Genomic DNA, 20,885 nt, shown 5'->3' on the forward strand with positions numbered 1-20,885 from the left:
GTAGTTCCAGGGGTCCATGGTGTCTCCCCTTTGTGGATTGGGATAACCATTGCTGTGCACCATTCAGTGGGCACAAAGCCTGAGGTGAGGCTATGATTGAACATGGCGCTTAGGTGGGGTGCAAGTTCATTCTGCAGTTCATGTAGAATGTGGCCTGGGATGTTGTCAGGTCCCATGGATGCTGTGTTCTTGGCTTTGGAGAGTGTGTTTTTTACCTGAGCAGCCGTGATTACAGGAACTTTGCACTCTTCCAGTATAGAGATGGGCCCTTTAGGGGGTGAGAGGGGGGGTAAAGTTAGCACTGAACCTATCTGCCAGGATGTTGGTAATATCAGTTGGTTCTGTATATTTAGTGCCATTGTGCTGTAACTCAGAGCAGATCTGAGTGTTGCCATTGAGATTCAAGACATAGCTATAGAATGCTTTGTGGTTGTCTTTAGAATCAGTGGCAATTTTGTTTTCGTAACTATCTTTGGAGTATTTTATGAGGGATCTCAGCTTCTTTCTGAGGCTGACCAGGGAGTTCCGCCAATCATGGGATTTTATTCTTTTTTCCAACAGTTTCTTTCTTCTGTTGTAGAATTTGTTTATGGCAGAGGACCACCAGATTAGCTTCTTTTTTTCTGGAGGCTAGCATCTTGGTTCAGTTAGGGTTAGCACAATCCATGCACTTGTGTAAGTGCTTATAAAGTGCACTTGTGTAGGATTCAGCAGTTGTACCTCTATTGTCCATCTGCATGGGTGTCGTGAAGTTTGCCACTTCTGTCTTAAGAAGCGTGAAGTTGGCTTTGGAGAAATTATTTACAGTGGTTTCCCTAATGGGGGGTGGGGGTGGGATGTGGATGTCTAAGGTGATTAGTTTGTGGTCAGATCTGACCAACAAGGAATTTACCTCTGGTGTGAAACACCAGTCCCCCATGTTGGTAATGACCAGGTCTAGGATATTGCTGCCCCTGGTGGGGGTGTAGATAAGCTGATCCAAGGTACTGGAATTTATGAATTCCAGAAAACGTTAAGCAAAAGAGATGGTTCATGAGTAGTTTTCCCAGTTAATGGTGGGGTAGTTGAAATCGCCCATTATTAGGGTGTTGGGTTGTACCCTAATATTTTCCAGTGTATCAAGCAATGAGGAGTGAGAATCCTGGGGCATGGTGGGGGATCTGTAGCAAGTTACAATTTGGATTGCGGTCTTGCCCAGAGTTAGTTGCACTTGGATAATCTCAGATGCATTATGCTGATTAACTAGCCTGGAGGTGTGGATATCCTTAATGAATATGGACACACACTTTGCCTTTAGTGTTTCAGTCCAGGGTAGTTGACTGAAAGGTGTGGTACGAGTTATAGCCTGGTAATGCAGGGGTGCTCTCTGGAGCCTTGAACCAGGCCTCTATCACTGCACACATGTCGATGTTCTCCATTTTAAGGAGTGCCTCGAGTGAATGCATTTTGAGGTTTAGACTTCAAGCATTGAGTAGCATTACCCTCAGATTTTGCTTGCTTGTACCTGTTAAGGTGGTGAATTTGTCATTTGAACCTTGCCTAAAAAAGGCACTATAGGGGTGGCAAGAGCCTTAGCCAGTATCCGGAATCCCAAGGGCGACAGGTGCAGGCCATCTCTGGCAAAGCATTGTGTTCTGTCGATTATGTCATTCCAGGCAGACAGATTCTGGATCCCCTTAGAATGACACCAGAAGCTTAGCCAGTTGTTGAAATCAATCATTTTGTCCTTGTACTGTCGTATCATTCTGTGTGATGGCAGGATGCTACTCAGGGCTATGGTCATACCTGCCTGGGTTATAAGATCGGAGAACCCCTCCATGTCTCTTTTCATGTAGTCCAGGGAGGTACGTGTCAGGTCATTCACACCAACATGGACAATGACAGAGTCCATTTGTACTTTTTGTGGCGTGACCTGAGTTCCTGCATTATGAGGCAGATCCTGGCACCCGACAGGCAGTTGCCAATAATTTTCTCCTTGTTTAACCTGGTGAGTGAAACATCAGTGTGCCTGACTATAGAGTCACCTATGACTAGAGTGTTGGGTATGTTGTTATGCCTTATAGGCTGTGGTTGAGTGGCACACTGAGTTTGTGGGATATGTGTCATTTGGGTTGTGTTGGGGGGGCGGAGGTTGCTTGCGTTTATGCTTTGGAGGTCTCTATTGCTTGAGCAAATTTTTATTGAGAGCCTCTGCAAGTATAGGTGTGTGTTTCGTGTTTCTATATGTGTGTTTTGGTGGTGTAGGTTTTGAGGGACTATGTGATGAGTGTGGTGTGGTGCAAGTGTTTACCTTCTCTTGACTGTCTAGTCCAGTCTTGGGTGAAGAGAACTTTGCTTCCAGTTTGTTTATATAAGTGCATCTCTCACAGGTTGTACTGTTGGGTGGTAGGAGGAGAGAGTTGTCTGTGTACATGAGGCAATTAATGCATTGCCCCAAGATGCCCAGATTCATCAGGTAGACAGGAGAAAACACCGGGACCTGACCTTTAGACATGCCTGGATAGGTGCTTATTTATTAAGTACTAAAAACTGTTTTCATCTAAACAAGTGAAGAAAGTTGACTGCTGTAATAATTTCTAGCTTATTTAGTGCTTACAACGAGTTCTAAACAATTGCTGAGCTCAAAGAAACATATTTTAGTGCTATCTTACATAAAATACTCCATTTAAATACATCTAATTAATGACATCACTGCCTTTACATAACATTAGAGGGACAGAATCATAAAATGCTAAATGCATTGAATGACTAAAGAAATATATATTAAAATTGAATACATACATATTTTCTTATATAATGCCAAACCCATATACAGTAATATAGCAAAACTCTAAAAAGTCAGTGCTCGAATTTCAATATTGAATAAAATTGGGAATTTTAGACTCAAGACCCTCCCATAGGATAAAGATGTCATTGACTTTTTAGATTTTAAATACCAGTACAATACAAAAGGTATTAACTATTTGGATACCTATATTTCCAAAGGGGTCAATGCTTTCAGGTCCAGAATTTACAGAAAGGATACTTTTTGTAATGCATATTTGCATTTTGAAAGTAATCATCCTATGGGACAGAAGAAAAGCATTGTTAAGGGTCAGGCCTTTAGGGTGTCCCATATGACCTCACATTTGGAAGATCTGGGCCCCGAACTTGAAAAGGTTTCCAATATGTTTCAGGAGAGAGAATATCCCAAGTACTTGGTGGAGGAAATTTTAAAAGAAGTATATGGTAAATGGGGTGTTTTTTATAAGCCACTTCTAGGGGTAAATTTTACTAGACATGTCAATGACTCTGGGAATGGTCATCAGAATAGTAAATGTGAAAAAAACTTGTGCATTACAGTTCACCAGTAATACCAATAGGATAAAAAGAGCAATGGAATCCAACTGGAATATTTTTAGAACAAATAGGGAGATTTTTAATAAAGTAGATGAAAAAACTATGTTAATTAATAAGATGGGTTTAAACCTAAAAAAAAAAATATTTGAAATGAAAATAGATGGGACTGATGTGGTTGGTCTGAGAACCAGACCATGTGGCATGTGTGCATAACGTCCATATATCATCAAACAGGGCAGTATTGTTCTTAGCAGTAATTTGAAGAGCAGAATAATATTTAGGAGGGGGAATTGCAATATCACTGGATTAGTATATTTGGCAGTTTGTATGTCATGTACTCATTATTATGTGGGTAAAACAGAACATATGTTAAAAATAGAGTGTACAAACATAATAATGATATAAAAAATAAATTATCCAGTGCTTTTTATAAGCATTCCCTTACTTGCCTAGATTTTGTGAAATTTATGTTTGGAATTTTGGACATTGTTAAGATGAATCCAAGGGGTGGGGACTGGAAGAATCTTTTAAAGAAAAGAGAAACTCAATGGCAGCTTAAGTTAGCTGCCATGTTTCCACCTGGTTTGAACAAAACTGTTTCCATTGCTCCCATGCTGTTGGAAAGAGCAAATAGATTTTAGTATTTTGAATATGTTTTAATATATAAAAAATTTAAAAAAAGCATTTATGTCATGAGGTTTGCTATATTACTGTATGTGGGTTTGGCATTATATAAGAAAATATGTATGTATTCAATTTTAGTATATATTTCTTTGGTTATTCAATGACTTTAGCATTTTATGATTCTGTCGCTTTAATGTTATGTAAAAGTTCCTGCGATTAATGAAGTTCAATTGTGATGTCATTAATTAGATGTATTTAAATGGAGTATTTTATGTAAGATGGTGTATTCTGATGAAGTCTCTTACAGGAGATGAAAGCGCTAAATATCAATAAATAATTGCATTTTTTATTTCCTGACTACATTTATTATACGGATGTTTTTTCAGGTTATTTTAGTGATATTCATATGGTTAATTTTAGTGTGGTAACTTTGTTTTTTTTTTGTATAATGTCTAGCACAATTATTACTAAATTGAAGAGAGATTTTTCTGTTCATGATAGTACTCACAAAGTCATATCTGACAATGGTCCACAGTTAAGTCAGCAGTTCATGAAATTTGCTGAGTCTAGAGACTTTATTCATGTTACTAGTAGACCTGAGTATCCACAGTCCAATGGATAGCTGAGCATGCAGTTCAAAGTGCAAAATATTTGTTGGAGAAATCCATGAGAGATGGTACAGATGTTTTTCTTCACTATGACGCCCGTGCACTGGCCACACACACACACACACACACACACACACACACACACACACACACACACACACACACACACACACACACACACACACTCACACACACACACACACACACACACTTTGAGATAAGGCTGGCACAGGTTCACTAGCTATGCCCCCTTCTGCCCAGACTATAAGGTAGTACTGGCTGCCACCAGCCACCCTTATCAGCTACTGTGAAGGCCCTTACCAAAGGGTGCCCAATTCTACTGTGCAATATTATTATTATCCAATTGGTAAGTGTGACTATATCCTGAAGGCTATTTAGGAGTGGCCTATACAGTGTCACCAAATACATGCAAGTACTCTTAAGAGTTAAATATCTCCATTCACAAACCAGCCACAGTTAAAAGGTTTAAAATATTTAATAATAAATAATAAAAACACAAGACACTGCTCGTCAATTCAACACAGTGATAATAGAGAATTCAGAAATCACAGGAAAATACTTTAAAACAACATTGTAGGACAGTCTGACATAAATATAGAGAACAGCTAGACTAATCTGGCTATATTTCTATCCATACCTCTCAACTGTCCAGATTTTCACAGAATGTCCAGATTTTTGCTTCTTATTTTTGGTTTGTTCCTCATAAAATTTGTGGTTTTCAGGGAAATCATTGAGGATTGAAGGGACTAAATAATGACAGGCATTTGAGTTTCAGACTTCATGTCATTTAGAAAATATATAATAATATAAACTCTGTCATTCTAGCAACTTTCTAAGTTTATAGGAGCAATATTTAAAATCTGTCCTTATTTTTGGGCCTTTGTCCCCCGCCCATTTTTCTAGCTTTGTCCATATTTCTTGTGCTGAGAGGTTGAGAGGTATATTTCTATCTATCTCTAAGAGAAATACTAAGATCTAAATAACTTTACTTACAGAGCAAGGTATAGTGCTAGTGAGTTGTTAACAGGTCTGAAGACGAATACAAAATGCTATCCTTACTTTCTGAGATAGCCCTTAAATTGATAATACACATTACTGCTGAGTCATTTCAGATTACGTCATTCTTGTTACCTCTACTTAAGTTCCCAGGCTCACAGAACTTAAGATTTAACATTTCTTTTTGTAATCTGCACCTGCCAGGAAGTCACAGCAATAAAAGACACTTTACATGTGAAACCTAGTAATTATGTCAGTCTTAAAACAGTAAAACAGTAGAAAGAATTTCTAGCTGCAGACATCCTCTCTTCAAGCTTGAGATCAAACACAGTTGTAAAATAGGTTCATAGGTAGGTACTAGGCTATCTGCCAGAAGGCATTTATAAGCCTAGCCAGAATGTGTTGGCTTTCGCCGCCCCCTTAGATTAGTTCCCTGTGCCTCTGTCCAGCAGAGTCACTGTAGTGATCTCTGGGGTAAACTTTCTGTTTCCCATCCACTCATCAAGGTTTCTCTTGAAGAGTGCTAGCAAGGAGCTCTGCCTAATGTAGATTGGAATCTTGTTCCAAAGCATGGGAAGTCTCTGGGACAGGAATCTATTCCTCCAGCATGTCCTATTTATTGTTGTGGTGAGGTTTAGATCCCTAGAGCGTGTGGCTCGAGGGGATAAGGTTTTCTTTAGGTGGAGCATGTCCATCAATTCTGGGTTGGACATGGCCTTATATGTCAGGCAGAGATCATCTCTGAGCAGGTGGTATGCAACCGAGTACAGCTGGAGTTTCTTCAGTCGAGCTGCATAGGGCATCTGTTTGAGGCCAGTGATCCTCTTGGTGAGGTACTTCTGTTGTCTTTCCAACTGTTGCAGGTGTCTTGTAAGGTACATCCTAAATGGGGCATTGTACTCTATGATGGGTCTGATGAGTGATGAGTAGAGGGGTACAATGACCTCTTTTGATCTGGATGCAAACCCTTTTGTGATTAGGTGGGCCACATAGAAGGATTTTCTAACCAGTTTGGCAATGTGATTATCAAAGGAGAGATTACTATCTACTTGGGTCCCCTGATCCCTTATTACATTTTCCGTATTTAGGGGACTACCACCTATGTGGTAGTTTGTGGATACTTTGTTATTTCCAAAGGGAATAACTATGCACTTTTTGGCATTTAGCTTGAGGCCATGATTTTGACACCAAGTATCCGTCTCAGTGAGACCCTTTTGGACAATGTCTGTGTCAGCCGGTGAGTCAATTATAGCCCCTAGTTTGCAGTCGTCTGCGAACTTGGTCAGCCATAGTCCTCCTGTGCTTGTCTGTACCTCTGAGAAGTATATGCCGAACAGGAGCAGTCCTAGGACTGAGCCCTGGGGAACGCCACTTGTAACCGGTTTAGAGTCAGACCTAGCTCCCGCAACTCTCACCATGTGGGTTCTGTCTGTGAGCCAATTGGCAACCCATCTTGTGACATAGGGGTTTATGTTCAGGCTGGTGAGCTTGTCTATCATACAAACACCAGTCCTCGCTCGTACGACATGCTCGGCCAACCAACCTTGAAACAAACACAAAAGGCCAGCAAAATAGTTCCACCGTTTATTGTGAGGTATAAAAAACAGACCAAATGATCCCGTTGTTTTAAACAGAAATACTCATACTAGTTTCGGCACCCGCCTTCTTCAGTGAGTATTAACAAACAAAATTATTTGAAATAAAACCAACGTCAGTATAAATACTGTTGTTATCCAATAGAAACTGAGACATTTAAATTAAGCTCCCAACACAGAATTAAAGTCATACCATGAACAAAAAAATATATATCAAAATACATAAATGTAAACACATATGTTAACCTAATAATAACATATAATGCAAAATGACCAGGAAAAACCTCTTTAAAAGGTATAATGTTTACCTGTGTCAATATGCAAAAAAATATTGGTGTATAACAACGGGATCATTTGGTCCATTTTTTATACCTCACAATAAATGGTGGAACTATTTTGCTGGCCTTTTGTGTTTGTTTCAAGGTTGGTTGGCCGAGCATGTCGTACGAGCGAGGACTGGTGTTTGTTTGAATTGGCTTACTTCGCTGTTGGCATTTCGGTTTCACTGTCGGTGGGAGAAGGCTCCTTCCTTGAGGTTCTTTTGTGTATTTTACCATCGTCAGTACAGATTTAAGATTGTACTGAACCATTGGGACTGTTTGTAAGTTAAAAACTATTGAGACATTCTCGTATGGTGCATTTTTCGGAGCATTGGATTATATTCAGGACATATTGTTTTTTTGGCCCATGGGTCCAAGACTACCGCTTACCAGGTACTGTGATTCTCTACATTGACTACTTGAATTTTGTCAACTTTAACGGGAAATTGATAACCGCTACGGTGTGTGGTCTATCTTCTAGTCTTGTGTTGAAACCATGCTATATGCATTACAACTGTGAACTCTGTCCGTCATTATTTTTGGTTGTGGTGCTCTGATATCGAGGGCCTTGGTCGTATTTGGTGTACATGCTTATACGAGGGAAGGTTCACAGGGCATCATCTCCCAAACCGAACATACCCTGCAGAAGGGTGTGGATTTACTGATATAAGCTCCTCAACTTGGGACATTTCTTTCATATATACGGGTCCAATATTACCGTGTATCAGATACTGTGATTTTTTACAGTGATAACTGGAATATTGTCAACTTAAATGGTGAATTAACAACTGTAACAGTATGGGGCCCTATTTTTAGACCTGTTTTGGAACTATGCTATATACATCACAACCGTGAATTCTGTTCCTTATTTTGGAGTGGTTTGATATCGAGGGCCTGTGTCGCATTTGGTGTATATGCTTAGACGAGGAAAAGGTTTATAGGGCATCATTCTCCAACTAAACATACCCTGCAGATGGTCGTGGATTTACTGATCATAGTTTGTCAATTCTGGACAATTTTCTCATATACATGGAACTTTTAAAGACACTTTCTTTTTTTATACTAACTTGGGGACACTTTCCTTTTGAAATATTTTTTTGAAACTATGCGACAACAATCTATGGCTATAATAGGGATCATTTGTATATGTTGAATATATCTTATACTTTGGACAAGCATGTTTTGGCTATTTTGACCTTTGGGTCAGTTATATATTGGTCACTAGCCAGTTTTCAAGCAATTTAAGACTCAATATTGGATTTAGTATCTTCCTAGTGTTGGGACTTGTTCCAGGTGTCATAATTTCTTATGAAATTGCTATTTGCTTGAAATATTTTTTGACTAGGGCACTGACATTATAAACCATTACTTGATTTGTCATTTCATATTCATTATAATATCTGGGTGATTTATGACATCCTAATATTCTATTGATACTAAAGGGTGATATACAAATATCTTACTTATTATTTTCCAGATACAAAGCGCATTTGGGTAAATACCTTTCGGTTATAATTTATTATATTTCCTAAGGAAGACCTTCTAACTTTTGAATTTCCAGTTACAGTATATTTTTCCATGTATGTAGAGTATTTTTAATATGTGGATAATTGTGACACTATAGCAACAGAATTGGTGTTTTTTACTGCTCTCTGTACTAGTTTTTGCTATTAAGAGCATGATAATTGCAAGCACTATTATGCTTTGGTTATGACCATCTTGGACATAATTTCTGTATGTATTCAGTGAGCTCATAACGCCGTGGATTTTTTTCACGACTTGCCCAAAGATATCCACCCTTAGGTTGAACCCTATATATAAAGATCAAAACATTTTTTTCCTTTGTTGGGCTTTCTGACATAGGGCTACACAAGCCACACATTCATTTCACACCATTTGATTGTTAGTTTTTATATGTGGTTTATTCAATATAGGTCTATGCATTATGCACACCCAATAGCTCTATCCACATATGTGGTTTGATTTTTCAGCCATTCTCTTTGATAAAAGGGTACTTGCCATTTTTGGGTGTAGATCTATGTGTTTTTCATAAATTCCAGGTGACCTATTGGTTCTGGATTTATGACTGTTATTTTTCTTATTAGTAACATCATTTGTATTTGTTGTACGGAATACTCCAATTTCTATATATATTTGTTCATGACAGTGTATTATTGGGGTCCTATGTAAAGTAGTTGGTTATACATATGTCATATTATATTTTTGCTCATTACATATGGTTTTTTGAATACATATTCTGCATATTGGATATTAGGAACAATTATTTTTTGATGATTCTTCATACTGTACACTGGGGGACTTTGGTTTGAAACTGGTCCTGATAGCATTCCAACATTTGTTGACCTCTTGGGTTTAACAGCTCTGGACTTTCTGGTCGTGCCCTTATTACATTTGTCTTCTTATACTATTTTTTCAGTTTACACCTTGGACAACCCCTCTTTATAATATGGATTTGGACAAAATTTTGGATGGGTTGTGTGCTGATAGGGAGGATCTGGCTATTTTTGGTCTTAATCATATCCCAAGCAGCAACCCTAACCAATCGACTATTAATACAATTGATGATTGTGAGGTCTCTTTTAGGAATTTGGAAAAGGGCCTGAAGGGATTGAGAGCCAACATTTGGCATCTTAGGCTGTTTAAGGCCTACCTTTGTTAAAACATGGCACCTAGAGGATTACGTATTAAACTGCATCCGCTTGTAGGCAGATCTGAACAGAGGCTTACAGAGGAATGGGATGCAGCTCTTCGAGAAGGCTCTATGGTTTTTGTCAAAATTCTAGCTTCATATTATGAAAGAACAATAGATTTGTGTTTATCAGAAGTTAAGGATCTCACCAATGAATGTAAGAAACATGAATCCAGCCCCAAATATTTTGAATTTTTGGGCAGGTTGTCCAAGGAGTTAACTTTATATGATACCACCATCAAGGATAGGAAAATAAAGAAATTTAATAGAGACATTAATGATTATGACAAGGGACATCCCTTTCAAGTACAAAGAACTGTGAGATTTCAGGGGAATGTCCCTAATGTAAATAGGGGCAGGACCAGAAAAAGACCCAGATCTATATTAAAAAATAGGGACCAGTTTCACACCAGCACCTCTGGGGAAGAGTCTTCTTACACTGACAGTGAATCTGGCAATATTGCCAACTCTCCACTTAAAAAGAAAACCAACACCAAATACCCTTTAGGCATGGGAGGAAATCCAGAGGGGGGAGGAAACATAGAAACAAACACATCCACAGATTCCATGATGGGATTAATACAAGCACTATTGAAGTAACAACTCCAGTCTTTAAGAATGTTTTGAATTTATCAGATCATGTACTTACAGCAGATCAAGAACAAGTTTTGAATAAAGGACTAAACTTTGTTCCTAGTTTCTTTTCTGATGAGTATCAAACCTCGCTTGATGTCATTGATTTTTGTCGTAGACTTAACCTCAAATTGCTTTTTTCTGAACAAGATAGTTCTAATACTCAAAGATCTACTGATTTCATATTCCACAAATCTACATTTCAACCCCCTATGAACAAAAATGTATCCATTTTTCAACAAGCGGTGTTAAAAGATTTACATTTTCCGCTTTTTGAAGCCTCTATTAGTAGTGATAATGTTACTGCTTTAGAAAGGGTGGCCTTATCAGAACTTAGAGCCAATCAAAATATAGCCATTCTTCAAGCTGACAAGAGTGGTGCAGTGGTTATTCTTAACATGGACTATTATGTTAATGAGGGTTTACGACAACTATCGGATGGACATTGTTATATGAAAATGGGGATAGATCCCACTAGTCAATTTAAGCAAGAAATTGACACATTTTTACAATCTGCATTGGAGGAAGGTATCATCACATCTAAAACTGTTCAACATCTACAAGTCAAAGATCCAGATAGACAAATCTTATATCTACTCCCTAAAATACACAAATCTATTACACACCCACCAGGAAGGCCAATTGTTTCTGGCCATGGCTCCCTTACCGAACCACTATCTGCATTTTTAACCCAATTTCTCAAACCTCTATTGCCATTTGTTAGAGCAAGAATCCAGGATACAACGCAATTCTTGAAAATCATTGAGGATAGCCAGCTTGAGCCCAATTGGCTGATGTGTACATTAGATGTAAAATCTCTTTACACCAGCATACCACATTGGGCCGGGCTTCAAGCTTTGGAATACTGGCTCACTAAAGCAGAACTCTATCCTCCAGGCTTTAACACTTTGCTTATTTGCCTAACAGAACATGTCCTGACCAAAAATGTGTTCTATTTCCAAGGGGAGTGCTATTGGCAACTGCAAGGTACGGCCATGGGGGCTTCTTTTGCCCCTATTTACGCAGATCTTTTTATGGCCTACCTGGAGGAATGCATCATTTACAATCCCCTACACAACATATTTCTTGTAGAAATGGACATATGGAGGAGATACCTAGATGATTGCTGGATGGTGTGGCGTGCGGATGCAGATTATCTTCAAGAATTTTTGGAATATCTTAACAATAACATCTGGGGTATTGAATTTTCTGTCACATTCCACAGGGACACGATAGATTTTTTGGATGTAACTATATATCGGAACATTGATCATACACTTAATACCAAAATTCACCGGAAATATCCTCAGTTCAATACTTTACTACATGCTAAGAGCATGCGTCCACGTCACACCATCCGCAACATCCCCAAATCTCAATATTTGAGAATTCGGAGAATCAATTCTTCTCATGAGGATTACACAGCTGCTAAAGCTGATTTAAAATCCAGATTCTTGGATAGGGGATATTGTATCTCTGATATTGAATCTGCCAGAATTTGGTCAGACAGACAGGAAAGGGAAACATTGTTGGAATACAGGGATAAAAACAAATATCTCAATAGCCAAAACATCAGACTTATTACTACTTTAGGTAAAAATTACCAAACAGTGAGGCAAGCTGTGAATAACAATTGGAATATTTTACTAGCCAATGATTTTTTGAGGGGTATCCTGGACAAGCAATGCTCATTTTCATTTAGAAGAGGCAAAACGTTGGGTAGTTTGCTTTCCCATTACAAACGCAGGGAAAGTGGTGCAGCCAAATATAAACAACTCACCATCATGGGGGATGAGCTAATAGGAACATTTCAATGTGGACATTGTATATCTTGTGCCCATGTCAGTCAGTTAAAACAGTTCACAAGTTCCAACACAAGCAAAGTATATGACATGAGGGTTTTTGGCAATTGTTCAACCAGCTGGGTTATTTATCTGGCTACATGCCAATGCAAATCTTTTTATGTTGGCAAAACATCACGTTCATTACGCATAAGAATTGGTGAACATCGTAGTGACATTCGGAATCAAAAAACATCCAATGCACTATATTTACATACGATTAAACATCCCAGCGCCAAGTTTATGTTCACTATTATTGATAAAATTACGGGTAACAGGAATAATCCAACAGGTTGGCCAGGAATACTAAGCCACAAAGAAAAGTATTGGATCACACACCTTGGTGCTCTTTTTCCACCTGGTCTGAATGACCATTTATAAATTATGATGTTTACCATCAAAATCGCCATTCGAGTATATAGTTCTTATATTGTATGTATACTGATACCTAACATATTATCACCTATATATTTCATTGGATCACACATCTTGGTGTTCTTTTTCCATCTGGTCTGAATGACCATCTATAAATTATGATGTTAACTATCCAAGTCACCATTTGAGTATATAGTTCTTATATTGTAGGTATACTGATACCTAACAGATTACTACCTATAATTTTTTTGCATATTGACACAGGTAAACATTATACCTTTTAAAGAGGTTTTTCCTGGTCATTTTGCATTATATGTTATTATTAGGTTAACATATGTGTTTACATTTATGTATTTTGATATATATTTTTTTGTTCATGGTATGACTTTAATTCTGTGTTGGGAGCTTAATTTAAATGTCTCAGTTTCTATTGGATAACAACAGTATTTATACTGACGTTGGTTTTATTTCAAATAATTTTGTTTGTTAATACTCACTGAAGAAGGCGGGTGCCGAAACTAGTATGAGTATTTCTGTTTAAAACAACAGGATCATTTGGTCCATTTTTTATACCTCACAATAAACGGTGGAACTATTTTGCTGGCCTTTTGTGTTTGTTTCGAGCTTGTCTATCATACCAGAATGGGGAATGTTGTCAAAGGCCTTTGCGAGGTCTAGGTTGGCTATGTGTACCACCTTTCACTCATCTATAGCCTTGGTAACTGTCTCAAAGAAGTCCACCAGGTTTCAGAGGCATGATCTGCCCTTAACAAAGCTGAACTGGGTAGGGTCCTGTGTTTGGAGGTTCCCAATGTCTCTGTTAATGAGTTCCATAATGATGCGCTCCATAGCCTTGCAGACCAAGCTAGTCAGGCTTATAGGACAATTGTTGCTGGGGTCTGTTGTGGCTCCACCTTTGGGGAGCAGAATAACTGTTGCTGTGTACCACTCTATGGGTACGTAGTCTGTGGATCCTGTAAATCCTTTACTTATCAGCTTTCTTCCACCAGGGTGCACTATGGCTACATTTTTGAAGCTGAGACCATAACACAGTTTTCTTACATCTGTCAAAAAGCATGTGGATCGTATTAATATTTACAAGGACATAGAATTATTTACAAAATTCTTTATAGCTAGGCTGGCAGCCTTCACATTAACTTAATCTCAGAAACATTCCTCGAGATAATTTGCTTGGTTCACCTACTCAGAAATTAATGTCCAGACAGACAAGAACAACTCTTCCAATCAGTAAACAATTGTTAGTACCAAATATAAAGAACAACATAATGGTCAAAACTCCACTTTCGAGAAAACGTCAGTCACAAAAGCTGTACTGTGATAAGTCCGCCAAACCTCTTAGACCATTAAAACAAGGAGAGTTGTGAGAATGCAAACATCTAAAGAATACGATCAAGTGGATATCATCAAAAACCTTTGTTAAGAATAGAGATCTTGCATCATACAATCTGAAGGAATGGATTTAAGACAAAAACGAAGACATATATTTCCAGTCTCCAAACCAGTGATGTAGCAGATTGCCTGTGCTGATGACTCTACACTTGCTCAAATTCCAGAAGACAGTGTACCAATTATTCCAATAGTAAAAGGGTCCCCATAGACTGTCCCTGTTGCTAAACATAGTCAAACTTTTTATGTGAGCAGATCTAGTAGAATTACCAGACCCAATCCAAAAATACACAGAGACTTGGACTTGAATTAATTTGTTGTTAAATGTTGATGTGGTATCTAGCTTGTAAAATATCTTGTTTTCCTACTGCATGTGGAACAAGTCAAAGATGGGGGATGTAAATCATTGTGTGTATTGTACCTAGTCAGCTACTGTAGATAGCTAGATAGCACATGCATATAAGTTAAACAGCATGTGCAAGATCAGAGCCATTTTGTATAGATTGAGTGCAGGCATGAACGGAGATGGATATGCGAGTGCATTTGAAATAATAAGTCAGTCAGTTAGTTCAAAGTATATGTTCCAGGTACAACTCCTGGTGTGTTTATGTACAATAAATATCTTGAACCCATTATAACACTTTAGCGTCTCTTTGAATACACAAGACAAGAGACAGATTGTACTTCTAATTGTTGGCATCAGCACTCGATTTTTTCCAGGTTCTTCATGCTTTATCCCCATTTTTCATGAGATTTTTAATTTCCTTTGTTAGCCAGGGAGCCAGGATTGAGTTAACTCTTTTGGTCCTTATGGGTGCACCCTTGTATAGTGTTAGAAATATTGTGTTAAATAGTGCACCTGCTTCACTGAAGTTGTTTGTGTTTAGCACACCCCCAGTTTATTAATTTTAAGTTTGTAATGAAAGTGTCTTTGTTATAACTGGAAAGATTGTGATCAGGATTATAATGATGTTGTTTTTGTTCATGAATGTGCTCACTTATTGCATGAATAGGCTTTTGTCTGGTTTACTTAGGATCCAATCTAAGACAGAACACTTATGGTGGATTTCTTGTATTTGGTAGGAGTAGGGATGAGTTGTGTAATCCCATATAAGCTTATTGCATTTCTAGGGTTTTCATTATCTGTGGTTTGCTGGACAAAATTCATGTTTCCTAATATTTTGGCTTCTTGAGAGATATTGGTTGATTTCCAGGAGATACATTCTTCAGCAGTGTTTATCTTATTAGTAGGGGATATGTACACATCTATTATGCATACATTCTTGTAAATTTAGATTCTGAGAGAGGATATAAGTATTTTAGCATTATGGCATGTGGGAGGGTTTAGCAGGTGTAAGGATTTGCTTCAGTTATTTTTGTGGATGATGGCTATCCCACCTCTTTCTTATGAGCCCTGTCTAGCCTTAGAATGTTGTAGCCGGGTAATAAAAAATGGACTCCCTTCACCCTTTGGCAATAATGTAGCTCAGGTTATAAAAGTTTTATTTTTATTTTATTTTACATTTGTTTACTGAGAAAGTCCGACTGGACACAGGTCCATTTTCAACGGAGGCCCAGGGAGAAACACTCCGAAAACAATACAGTACAAAAGAAACAATATAACAACATAAAAAGAAACATATCATCATACATATGAATATAGTCGAGCATACTTAGTAGAGATTAACATTTTTTTAAATATCTAATAGTGAATCATTTCCATTATAGAATATACAAATATGAATACTTGAGAGATTACATTATTTTTTTTTTAGTTCTGTTGGGAGCATAACATTGGCTGATCAATCAATTAGTACTGTATGGGATTTATCATTGGATAAACCAGTAGAGAATGGGAAGTGGGGAGTAACCATTTGATCCTTAACAGAATCCCAGCAACAGTGCGGTGGTATGGCTTAACCAGGGGAGCAACATGAGCAAAGCCAGTTATTTAACTCATTCACTCTGGAGCAGCTTAGAAAATGCTGCCTGCTTACTTCCACCATAGGAACAACAGTACAGCCTGGGTTCATTTTCAGAAAATCCATTTGTAATACCATACAGAAAACAAATGTTCATAACTCTTTAACTGTAAGAACTAGACTAAAAATGTAAACACGAAAGTTGTTCAGCAGACACTGACCTTTCCAACAGTGTAAATGTTAATAGTGCATATCAAAGTCATTATTGAATATTTGGCAAGGAATGTTGATATTGTGCATATTTTTACATTTTTGGAAAAGCAAAGCACAATATCATGGTCAATGTATCATGTAGACCCATATAATTTGTATTTAATTTGTTAATATGAATGTTAGCTTTAAAATGATACCTTAACCATTATTGTGTGATGCTCCTTTATGGAGATATTCACAGAAATATGATTAATATAATATTTCTCATAATTAATACATAAACAAAGCATAATATCTCATCACCTGTAACAGATAGAGCCAACATATTAGTATAGAAGTTGTGCTTCTGAATGTCAGCTTCAAAATGATGCATAATTTGTGTGATCACCATGCTCCCTTGCAAAGACATGGGCATAATAATGAGAAGTATTGGAAATCTATAATTTTCATAATTGTACAAGACGAAACAAGCTGTGATATCTGTACATGTGCACAGTGTACAGACACAGTTCTTTTACCATGTTGTAAGAAGTAACACTGTCTTCAAAATGAGGTATTACTTGGCACACTGACATGCTCCCTTGCAAAGTTATTTACCAAAATATGAAAAAAAAATCATAATTTCCATAACCTAAATCCAAAACAAACTTTGATAGCTGCACATGTGTACAACATACAGGCACAATTATTTTACCATGTTGGAACAAGAAATACTGTCTTTAAAATGAGATATTACTTAGCACATTCAGATGCTCCCTTGCAAAGTTAGTTACCAAAATATGAAAAAAAATTATAATTTCCATAACCTAAGTCCAAAACAAACTTTAATATCTGCACATGTGTACAACATAAAGGCACAATTATTTTACCATCTTGGAACGAGCAATACTGTCTGCAAAATGAGGTATTACTTGGCACATTCAGATGCTCCCTTGCAAAGTTATTTACCAAAATATGAAAAAAATAATAATTTGCATACCCTAAGTCCAAAACAAACTTTGATATCTGCACATGTGTACAACATAGAGGCACAATTATTTTACCATGTTGGAACTATCAATACTGTCTTCAAAATTAGGTATTACTTGGCACACTGACATGCTCCCTTGCAAAGTTATTTACCAAAATATGAAAAAAATCATAATTTCCACAACCTGAGTCCTAACAAAACTGATACCTGTACATGTGTACAGCATTCAGAAGCAGTTGTTTTACCATGTAGACACTTACTATTGTAAATATATACATTCTTGGTGTAGCCAACATACTGCTGAATGGGTACATGTAAAGAAAAAAAGCAAGGTAAGGACCACCACTCCACTAATGAACCCAAGACAGGCATGGGTCTTCAGTGGCAGGCAAGGCCATCTCATCTGTCTGATAGCTGTACTGGCTACCCACTCAGACAGCCGATAACACTACAGTCTCACGAACTCCTTCAGTGTCAACAGTCTGCCTTACCTATGCCTTTTCTCTTTACATGTGTCCATTCAGCAGTGGACCTAAATGATCAAGTTATGTATTAGTAAGCCCTTCCCGTCATCTAAACTCTACACATGCCTGATAAAAGCAGACTAAAAAAAGTATTGCAGGATGGTCACTGACATATTAGATTGTACGTGGTAGCACTCTCCTGAAGCAGCTGTTCTTTCTCAGCATCCTAACCAGCTACTTACCATAGTTATTTGCCAAGCTCAGAGAAATATATTTTATGCAACACATTTCATAATAGAGTTTTACTTACTATACTGGTTGTACTTGGTCATGGATGTTTTCCATTCTTCTCACAAACTGCATGTTACCAATCCAGCATAGCTCTCCTCACACCATTGTGGAGGTCAGTCAAAAACAACGCAATGCCCTCTTCAGTTAGGTGAACGCCATCCCTTCTGAACAGGTGAACATCTTCCGCAATGATGCTGTCATGGCAGCTTGTAGCTCCACTGACCCTGTGCATCAAGCCATGCATGAACCCATTCTGTAACTGTCTGGCCTTGTGAGCTGCCCGTTGACTGTTTGCTGTTTTCCATATCTGTCGAGGAATTATATCAGACCACACAAAATGACAACATGGCCACCAAGACTTCAGGTGTTCAAAAATTGCTTTGATTTGAAACTGTAGCCTTCCAAGTGGTTGACTGATGACATAATTCCCTCCAATGTGCAGCACAAGAATGTCGGGCTCAGGGTAGATGGAACACTTCTCTTCCAAGAACTGCAGTAGTCTGCTCCAATGCATACCTCTTCTTGCAATCCAGTATACCTTCACACTGGATGTGGGGAAGCTCAAGTTGTACCATGTTTCAGTTTCGGAGGCATGGCTGGCAGCCCACTGAATGTAGGAATGGCCACATACCCACACTCTCACTTGTCGTTCTCCTGGTCATGAAGCCATGTCAGTGTCAGCAGGTGGACAAACCTGCAGAGGAAAGAAAATGCACACAGATTACTACTGATATTTCACAGATGTATTGGAAGACTACATATATATGATATGCATTATCTGGTTAGTCCATCCAAATCTTCCATCCTATCCACAGGGGCAGTATTCTCTGCATTGGGCACATAAGTGGTGATGACGCTTCAGAGGTACATACCTACTACCCGTGAAAACACCAAATTACACACAATGACTGACAAGGGGGCACAAAAAGGGCACATGTAAAGAGAAAAAGCAGGGTAAGGACCATCACTCCACTAATATGTCAAGGACAGGCATGGGGCTGCAGATGTTGGTTATCTGAAGTTTCCCATAACTGTTCTGGCTTCCCACTCAGACTGCTGATACCACTATTGTCTCACAATCACCTTCAGTGTCAGCAGTCTGCCTTACCTCTGCCTTTTCTCTTTATATGTGCCCATTCAGCAATGGACCTAAGGGATCTGCACATGTGTACAACATACAGGCACCATTCTTTTACCATGTTGGAACTATCCATACTGTCTTCAAAATAAAGTATTACTTAACACATTCAGATGCTCCTGTTCAAAGTTATTTACCAAAATATGAAAAATAAATCATAATTTCCATAACCTAAGTCCGAAACAAACTTTGATACCTGTACATGTGTACAACATAGAGGCACAATTCTTTTACCATGTTTGAAGTATGAATTATGTCTTCAAAATGAGGTATTTATATATTTTAGAACATATATGTGCAATTTGATATATATATCAATACTTAATTATGTAAGTTAGTCAAGTATTTAATTTTGGCCATGTGTTAACATTCCTGTACAAACAGTGGGTTCATATCATTTCTGAGAAATGATATATGCTACGTTATTGATAATACAATCACTCTCTGATGGTAAAGACTCTGAATATAATAAACAAAAATAAGCAAATACTCACTCTACAGATCTATATCTGAAAAAGAAGGCCATTAGACAATATTTCAACAAACTGGCAGTGCTTATGCATGCGTGTACGAACAATCAATCCAGTTATTGCACATGTAATCTAAAAACAATGTCATCTGCATCTGTATATATTACCTATTTTCGTGTTTTACTTGCATTGTTAAAAGATCTTAAAGACAAAAGCAATGCTTAAAAAGTTAATGTTGACAGAACAGCTAAGGCGTTATTGTCTCTTTATACAAATATATAAATCACGTTTTGTTATTAGTACTCAAGTGCAACATGCTGAAAAAGAGGCTGAACTCATCAATCTATTGGCTAAAATCTGGATGCTGGGTGCCCTCTATCAGTATAAAGACATTGTCGGTCAAAACAAATTTTTAGCATCACAAACTATTCACAGCCAAAAAAATACTGCTTTAAAATCCATATTAAATAATAACACATCACCACTCAGTGTGCAAACTGGCTGTCATATCAACTACAGCTCGTAACAAATGCACGACATAGAGCTCTATACATATTAATTGCACAAAACCTAACTACCAGAAAGCAGAATGGAAATCACCCAGGGAACACATAACCAACAGGAGTTTACCTTAAGTCAGTCTCTTCAGCTCCCTGTCTTCTTTCTAAAACACACAACAAGGGAGAAATAATTCTTTGTACTCTGGATGTCTGCATGCATCTCCTATACTGCCTTGACAAACTCAATCCTTCTAAATTGGCTCTGGGTGTGAGTGTGCATGCAAGTGTGTGGTGCACCCTCTGAGGAGGGTTGGGCCTCGGGCTAGCAGCCCGATCTGATAAAACCCATATCTGCTACGGAAACAACAAGTGCTGAAGGGCACTTGCTGCCCAATGTGCTGAAGGGTTCAGAATATGTGTCATAGGTTCATAGGTTAATAGGTTCATA

This window comes from Protopterus annectens, chromosome 2.part2 (genome assembly GCF_019279795.1).
Source record: "Protopterus annectens isolate FY-2018-M chromosome 2.part2, PAN1.0, whole genome shotgun sequence".
In the NCBI taxonomy this organism is placed as follows: Eukaryota; Metazoa; Chordata; order Ceratodontiformes; family Protopteridae; genus Protopterus; species Protopterus annectens.